This window comes from Filicampus tigris, chromosome 2 (assembly GCF_054856515.1).
Source record: "Filicampus tigris isolate MCC_2025a chromosome 2, RoL_Ftig_1.0, whole genome shotgun sequence".
NCBI classification, from domain to species: domain Eukaryota; kingdom Metazoa; phylum Chordata; class Actinopteri; order Syngnathiformes; family Syngnathidae; genus Filicampus; species Filicampus tigris.
Window position 1 is genome coordinate 15,422,577 of NC_141218.1, and position 9,034 is coordinate 15,431,610.

The window sequence follows — 9,034 nt, forward strand, 5'->3', positions numbered from 1 at the left end:
GTGGTTTAATAGAGTCCGCATTAATTGGGCTTTTGTGCGTTGATGGCAGAAATCCGAATGCATTACTCGGACTAATCATGCACAACTAATTCATCAACAAAAAGATGACACGCAACTTTCTTCACACTCTGTTCCTAACATCAAACCCTGAAAGGGCCTCTGTGCAGAGGAGCAGGAGGGCCATCTTGGTGTGTGCGTATTTGTCACACTTGAAACCTTCATCTGCGCAATATGTCTCATTAACTCTGTTTATCTGTTCTCTCGTGTTACGTTGGTTTGCATTTGTGCACCATAACCTTCCTAATGGGATTAATAAAGTAATGTACACAAAACAAACAATTAAATAGAGCAGGGCTGGGAAATAAATCAGAATTTATTATGATTGAAATTTGTTGTCTTCAAATCGAATAAATAGGATTCATGTGTATGTAAATTCCCGCCTTTTGAACGCACCGCGTTGCTCGGGAGCGAGCGTGTGATATGTATGTTATTTTGCCTTTGTAATAGTCTCACAAGATGTGGAAATACACGTGTCCGCAACGTTTGGTATGTCCTCCTCGTCTGATATTATTCTTATAACATCCCTTGTTAAGGCTGCTCTCTCTCAAAGTTGCAAAAAAAAAAAAGCCACTGGAAAAAAAAAGCAAAACAGCACTCAGAGATAATTGGCTCAAGTTTTCTGCAACAGTTACCTGAACAACCTCGGAGGAATTGCATTTCATACATTTCACTATGGATGTAAATTGAATAAAATATCGTTGTCAGTATTTTAAAAAAAAGCATGATGTATGGTGGTTAGCCTCATAATTTTGTGGTTTGGGTTTGAATCTCAGCTTTCTCATGCTCTCTTTGGATTGTTCCAGACGTGACAGAGCACAGATTGTCTATTTGTGCATCGTCCCTCCCCCAGCAACTGCTCAACTAACGTGGGCTCCACTGCTCGCTAAAGGCCAGGTGAACATGCAGTATCAGATTTCTGTATATCTTGATATCCATTATATATACGGCGTGTCCTTATTAGGCTATCCTAGCTAACTCTGTGCGAGAGGCAGAGTACAGGCGAGAGACAAACAACTACTCTGTGAGGCAGATATACAAAGCCTTATTCCACATTAGTTCTCAATGATTTTGAAAAATTATCTATTGTGATTTTTTTCCCCTTAATATTGCGATTGGGATTTAATATGCAATTATTTTTTTCGAGATCCTCTTCACAAGTATATCATTTCTTACAACCACAGCTAATAAATTCATCTTTATTACAATAAACAATATCAGATTATTTACACACAAGTGTTTTGGTTTTATAGGTTAGGCTTACTTGAAAATAAAGACAAATGAACCGTGAATTAATGTGAAAACAGTATAATTATTTACTTCAATGTAATTTACTGAAACAATTTCATTTGCAAGGCCGTATTTTCATGCCCAGCGCAAAGTGCAGTCTAACTGTGCAGTGAGAAATGGGTGTTTGCGCTGTTGTGGGACTGAACACAGCCAACTTGATTCCAGGCCAATCGAAACGGCTCCCCTCATTCCCTTTACACTCAGCCGAGGCGAGGCATGCTATCTACATGGCGGAAGAATAAGAGACTCGCTGGAGTTCGTGCAAAAGATTGCCGTGAGCAAAGTACGTTTATAAGGAACTGCGAGAAGATCTCCACTCCAGACCAACCCAACCCAGACGCACACGCGGAGATCGGCTTTGCCGTGCTACGGGGGTTCTTTTAAAAGTTTATTTGAGATGATGATAATAATAATAATACATTAAATGAATTTATTCCATTCATAGTGTACGCTAATGTTATAGTTATGAATGAAATACAATCCACCGTACATATCAGCGGAGGACAGAATCTGTCTGCCTGCACTTGGATCGAATCCACCAAAATCGCGTTAAACCACCTGCACCACAAGTTAGACCTAGTTTCACCTGGTGTAAAGTCTGCTCTATCTTCTGTCACCAAATCACTTCAGCGCCGGGTCGTGTAATAGAAAACTCCCTCGGTCTGTTGGGATGTCCAACGAGGCATAGCGCGATCTGTGAAATTCACAAATACGGTAATTCACAAACTAGAATTGCCCCGGCATGTAAATGAAGATGCGACACTTTTTACGCCAAGCGCACATGCACCGGTCTACCAAAACAGTGTCCGCAGTCTTTTAATCGTTCACTATGACACCTTCACAAAACTCAATCAAAAAAGTGCGGCGTAAACACCTTTATTAGTTCAACTTTTCATATTTCATGAAATAATCATATGTAAACTGTAGTTTTTAAGCACTGAACCTACCTAGATACTGCATGAATAAATAAAAAATAGACTGAAGCCCGGGGGGGGGTTTCACTCAAATTGCAGGCTTTGCGATCTGAAAATTGCATTCTCAATTTGACGAATTGTTCAGACCTATTTCGCAATGTTGCCCCATTTTAGATGACTTTTCATTCATTACATTGTCCCACTTATAGGCACACATATTTTCCAAGTTGAAAAGTGTATGCGCAGGGATGTATGTTTTGGGGCCCGCTACCAGCATGAGTGTATTTCCACAACTGGCGGGGTGGGGGTCGAGCTGACAGCCCAAAAAATAAAAAATAAAAAAGAGCTCAACAGCGCCTCAGTCCCCTGAGGACACGCTGCAGCTCTCGTTGTGCTCGCGGCTATGAAAAGCAATCAGGGCCCGGCCCGCTCCCCTGCTCTTACCTCTGCCTTTAATTACAGAAAACCCGCATCGCAGAGAAAGACTAGAGCTGCTGGGCCTCAGCGCGGCATGTCACAACCCAAACGCAGCGGGACTCTGCATACATTGTTACTGACCGAAACCGCCCCGATGGGATCAAGGTGCTTCTAAAGCAGAGATATGAGAATAGGATATAAATGATTCTAGACATAGAGCTCAGTGGGACCCCTAAGAGGCAAGAAAAAAAAAAAAAAAAAAGATGGTTTGTTATTCATACCATGTCCTTCCTAAGTAACACCTTGCAACATCTTATTCCTTGATTCTGATTTATGGTGATAAGGATGTGTGAGGTGTAAAATATCAATAAGAGGCATGATCCTCACGTGAGAAGAATGGCTGGCAGCGTTGATGAGGTTTAGTTGCTTATCTGTGGACTGACTAGTGCTCGCAGTAGCTCGTGCATGCGCCCAAGGCTGGAAAGCGGGAGGAGCCAACGAGCACACATCAGCCCCGGGAAGATAAGAGAGAGACTATGTACACAAGCTGCTGCTTTTATGGCCGCAACATAACGCTCCAGCGGCATTTGAAAACACATTTCGGGCAAGGCTGCTGGCAGGAAGATGGGGCTGAATTGTGTCACTGGGCTAAAATTCTCACATCAATTTACTCTTAAACCAAATCCGAATCAGGTCAAAACCATGGCAAGGTAAAGGACAGGTTTCCAACTTCCTCTGAGGGTGATGTCACATTAGCCCCATTTTGGTCCATTTTAATCAAACCCTATTTGGTGCAGTCTGGTCATGTGTAAACGCCGTAATCTGAATTTGATGTACGAAAAATTGTTCCTGAGTGCCATAATAATGCCAAGTGTGTAAACAGATGACACTGCTGCTTTTCCACAGCATAGTACTGACTTGGCTCAGCTCTACTCAATTGAGTTGAAGGTAATCGGTTTTCCAACTTAAAATAGTACCTGTACTTAATTCTCGGCATGTGGCTGTTAAAAATCAGCAGAAGAGACTGAGGGTAGCAAACCTCATGCAAATGCAAAATCGAGATTTTGGCATATAATTCTGAAATCCTGAAACGTTCCAATCGCAGCAATATCTGATCTGCTTGATCAATGAGTGTCCAGCAGTGGTTTATTTCAACCACATGGTGTTAGCTTGCATGCTTGAAACCCCAGATGACCGGGTGCTGGAAATAGTACAGCACAGTATCTTGTAGTAACAGGTTTGCCAATGGAAAAGCATCAATAGCAGAGCAGTAACTGATGGCGCAAGATCTGATGAAAGCAAGAAGCAGAGAAAAAAAAAAAAGCTTAATAGAATCTCTGAAATGTATTTGGGGTTCATCAGAGGCACTTAAATGGTGGCCAATGTGGTCTGACTCTCATTTTACATGCGTTTGAATGTGACTGTTTCATTCTGAACACAGTCACTTTCCCAGTTATAAGCGGGTGTGTACACTTCTGCAACATGATTTCTGTAGTTTAGTATTTACTTCACCTCTCAAAACGATTTTGTAAAAATCCAGAGAGTTGCAGATGCTTAAAAAAGCACATAAGGTTTTGATTTATGTTGGTCTCATTTTTCTTTACATCACAAAAACCTGGCACTTGAACAGGGGTGTGGAGACTTTTTCCACTGTAATTGAAGACTCAAAATTGCCCATAGACGTGAATGTGAGTATGAACGAGTATATCTCTATGTGTTTAACCCAAGGTTGGGTTAATTATTTTGACCCAGCAGAAGCTAAAGCTCATCGCCATTTTGGACAGTTTGTGTACTGAAGTTGAAGTCAATTTAATGTAACATTCTTAGTAACTGTTGGTGGGTAGCAACACTGAATTTGGACAAGGGTTTAAATTCCGGTGAGGGCGGACATTCCAACCATGGAAAATGGGTTGCGTCAGGAAGGGCATTCGGCATAAAGACTGGACCAAACATATCATGTGAGGGACTTGCTGTCAAGAACCCGGACTAGGGAAAGTTGCTTTTTATTCTTCTGAGAAAATGTTGGTAAATTAGTATCATCCATCCCCTCTCGGAATCCAAGTTGTCTCTGTCGCGTAACGCAAATAAATGTGTCCATATAAATCAAATGAATAAAATTGTGCGCTTAGTACACATCATTTCCACCGAGCTACGATGGTAACATTTAGCTAACATCCACACATGTAGATTTACAAGAAAGTTAAGGTAAGATAACTTTAAACTCACCAAAACGGTTGTAGATCGATTAAATAAGTCTTTTATTTATCGTCGACCATGTAGAATGTTTCCAAGTCTCCAAAAGTATTTTTGTATTCGGTCGTAATTATCGGTTCTCTCCTCCGCTCTCGTGCGTGCGTGTGTGTGTGTGTGGCTGGCTGATGATGCAAGACCATGCACGGCCAGGCACGGCGCCTTTTAAAGAAACAGTACACTATTTTTGTATAGATGGATTGATAGACAGTCAAATTGTCTTTTTATCATACCTTTTTAATTACTTATTTAACACAATATTGGATTTTAAGCGTTTGAATTATTCATGCATTTTAATAGCTTTTAGGATTCGTCTTTATGTTCTTTGTGTGGGTTAAAATAACGCGTGAAATGATATACAGGTAATAATGTGTTAATAATTTCACACACAAGTCGCTCCAGAGTATAAGTCGTCCACCTGGCCAAACTATGGGGGGAAAAAAACGTGACTTATAGTCCGGAAAATACGGTACCTTTAAGTTGTGGTTCCATGAAAGGGACAACCGTTCTGTAAATTCATTTCTTTGTTGTGAAATACAGGAAGCCACAAAAGCAAATCTTGGGATCTTTAGTTGAAATACCCAACTGAAAATTTGGGAAATGTCAGTTTGTTACCTTGAAATTTTGAGTTCACCCAACATTTTTTACAGTGTTGTTGGATCAAAAACTTGACCCAATGCATTGGGTCAAATCCTCGCCCCAATGTGTTGGGTAGTAAAAAAACAACATTGTCTCGGTCCCGTTTTGATCCAGCACTGGGTTAGCTACTTCACCCAATTTGGATTACTTTTAACCAATCAGTTTTAACAGTGTGTGTTACTGCCACTGTTTCACTTGCTACTGCACCAAACCTACTTCCTGTTTACATTTGTGCGACGAATAAGAAAAGAGAACACGTGGATTGTTGTGACGCATTTCGGTTCAGTTAGTTTCCACATCGACAATCGTCAAACAGTTCCAGGCCGAGCAGCCCCCGCAACAATTCCCCCCTGAACGCACACGTCACATAGCCCGGGGGCCAATAGCGCACACGGTGCCGTCACACATGATAATGACACCCACATCAATGTGTCAAGTCAATTTAACCCTCATGTAGGCTCGTTTTGACTCAATCAATGCATGGCCTTCCATCTGGTTTTCACTGCTGTCTTCACATTAGGGGAGGAGGACCCACAAAGGGGACTGATAAGCATTTCACCAGCAGCGCCTAACTGCAGCTGCACTCTGAAGGATTCAACTGGCCCTAAAACTTCAAGCAGGAATGTGTTCCCAGTACCTGTCAAGAATGTGTCACATTGACAAACACCACATCAACACTTTCTGTCTCTTTAAAAACCCAAGCGTCTTGGAAAGCAACGGCACATTGTCCACATTGCTTTTTGCAGCACGGCCGACCGTGCACGGGACACCCAGTAAACATGCGAACAGAAGCTAGTAATTCACTGGGCCGACAGTGAAGGCATTCACACACAGTGCACCTGTGTACTAGACTGTCACCATATCGGGTGGGGGAGCGTCACTTAAAAGAAGAATATTTACAACGAGGATTTATGTTTGGAATCCTTTAGCGAGAGGGAGGGGCCTCTCCTTGGGAAGGTATGTTAACCCATATTGGGGGTTCAATATCTCATTCATGAATCATTCATTACTGAGGATTATTTGTGTCTTGTTCGTTTAGGGAGTATATTGGGAGGGGGGAGGTGGAGTTGGGGGCGGTGGGGGGGTGGGCAAATTTAAAATGACGGCTCACATTAAATACACAGCACCGGGATTTCAAAAGAGCTGATGTGAGTAATATGAGTGGGTATTTTTCTATATAGTGTTTGCTGGAAAGACGTAATGGATGGATAAATGTGAGCAGGCTATAAGACAGCTGTCCCAAGAAGGCTGCTACTACACCGCATGCTCCCTTGGAATAAAATAAAATGTCTGATGGGGTGGTGGGGGTGGGGGGTGAAAGCATGGATGGCCTTTCAATCGGTGTGTAAATCAAGCACCCCAATTCAAAAACACATCACGCCCACGTTAATAGCGACGGTGATGATAAAAGAACGTTTCACTGCTTACCTCCGGAGCGTCTGCGCCCCAAAAAACTGCGTCTTTCCCCACGCGTCGCAATTGGATCCTCCGCAAGAGCTTCGGGCGGAATGTGAGAAGGTGCGTCTTCTTTCCTCCCAAATGCAAACACGTCCCCCCTGCATGTCCCCCACCCACCAGCCCCGGCCAGCCAGCCTGCTTTGCTTGCTCCACCAGCCCGCAGCAGCCACAGAACCAGAACCAGCAGCAACAGCAGCAGCAGCAGCAGCAGCAGCAGCAGCCCGGGCCTCTGCTTAGCAGGTGGACGCGCCTCTCAGTGATGGAGACACGGCGACTCTCCTCTGCCGCGCCGCTCCATGTTACGCCGCGATTCGTATTCCAGGAAGAGGCGCTCACAAGGCGGCCCGGCGTGTCCCAGCTCCCGCCCGCCTCCTTTTCGCGTACCGTTTAGGAGATGCTTGATGTTGCCATTGTCACGGTTCTTTTTTTCCCTCTCCCCTCTTCTTTTTTTGCAGCTGGACCTCTCCCCCTCCTTGCAGTCTGCTCACCCCTCCTCTTCCTTTCCGAGCCTTCTGGATCCGACCTATGAGCGCGCACAGGCGGCCGACGCAGGGCCACGCACCGCCCGACGGAAGCGAGGAGCAAATCAGGTGTAGGCCACTCCGGATAGGACTGTATCATAACAGGGCGACTGCAAGCACATGAATAGTCATGAATAATGAATAGGCTGCTTGTGTGTGCGGCCACGGCTGCACGTCGTGATGGGCCCACTCTTGCCACTTGTATCGACTCTCTGTAGCTCTCTGGGAAAAGCTTGCGCATGCCAAGTAACCCGTCGAATCAAATGAGATCCGAAACGAGAGCTGTATGTAAAATCACTTGAAAAGTAGAAGGCAAGTCAAAAATGTATTTTCAATAAAATATTCTATGATGTCTCTCTAGTCTAACCACGGCATTCTGGTGAATATTGCAATTGGGAAATATGAATTAAGCAGGTAAAATCCACTGTTTTTTCTTTTTTATCGATCTCGGGAGGTGGCCATTTTGCCATTTGCTGTCGAAGGAAAATGACATCACAGTGAGTAAAGGCTCAGTTTGCGAACGTCACATAACCAAACTCAGAAAACAGGTGGTGTGATTAGTCGTTACCTGATGTTGCATTCGAGGAAGGTGGGAAGTCGGATTGTCGCGGTTCCGATCTCAAAGCGTTCCGGGCAGATGTAAACAACAAAGATGGTTGATTCCAATAAATTGTTTGTTGTTCTGGTTCATCACAACACATTTTGACTACAGAAAATCTTCATACTTTCCTTAATTTATATGAATAAAGAAATGTCATATCTTCAAAGCACTTAATTCATTCATTTCACCAAATAACTTCATGCAGGGAGATAATATCTTCACGCCGTCAGTACAAATCATGTGTTACATGAAATTATTTCAAATAGCTAAATCAATCTAATGATAAAGATAGCTAGTATATCAATATACAGTATGTTTATAATCTTTTAAATTATGTTTTCCTGTTCACGGTCTGTGTCTGCATGGGGGTCACCATTGTCGAGTGACGTAACATTAAAGTCGGCCAGTGAACTCGTGTTCCTTTTTTTTCCAACTTCGCAACTGACTTCCCAGTTCAAAGGAGCGTTCTAGTGCATTATTCCTAGTTGGAAATCGGAACAGCCATCACGAGCCGAAACGTGTATATATATATATAAATTTTTAGATATATACATTTATGCATATTAGTGCTGTCAAGCGATTAAAATGTTTAATCGTAGTTAATCACATTTTTCATAGTTATCTTGTAGTTAATCGCATATTCTATTTATTGTAAAAAAAATCCCTTGATTTTTCTGTCCCATTATATTTTCGAATTTTAATACCCTTAACATGAATAAGAGGATTGATTTTCTTATGCAAATACTTCATTAAAGCGAAGTCAACCCAAACATAAGGTATTATTTTTTAAGAATATGCTCCATACAAGCCCACTAGTTAAAACAAGGCATTCTGATAAATATTGCGTTTTTGGAATAAGAGTTAATCCACCTGTTTTTAGTCATCAC

At 42.6% G+C, this 9,034-nt stretch overlaps 1 protein-coding gene across 2 annotated transcripts in view; it reads right to left on the reverse strand.

Moving 5' to 3' along the window:
* Nucleotides 1–8,058, reverse strand: part of nexmifb (neurite extension and migration factor b) — an 86,635-nt gene extending 78,577 nt beyond the window's left edge. For both annotated transcript variants that reach the window (XM_086023655.1, XM_086023656.1), the window contains exon 1: nucleotides 6,996–8,058. The gene's annotated coding sequence lies outside the window, so the exon portion shown is untranslated. The remainder of the gene's footprint in view (nucleotides 1–6,995) is intronic.
* Nucleotides 8,059–9,034: the final 976 nt, after the last annotated feature.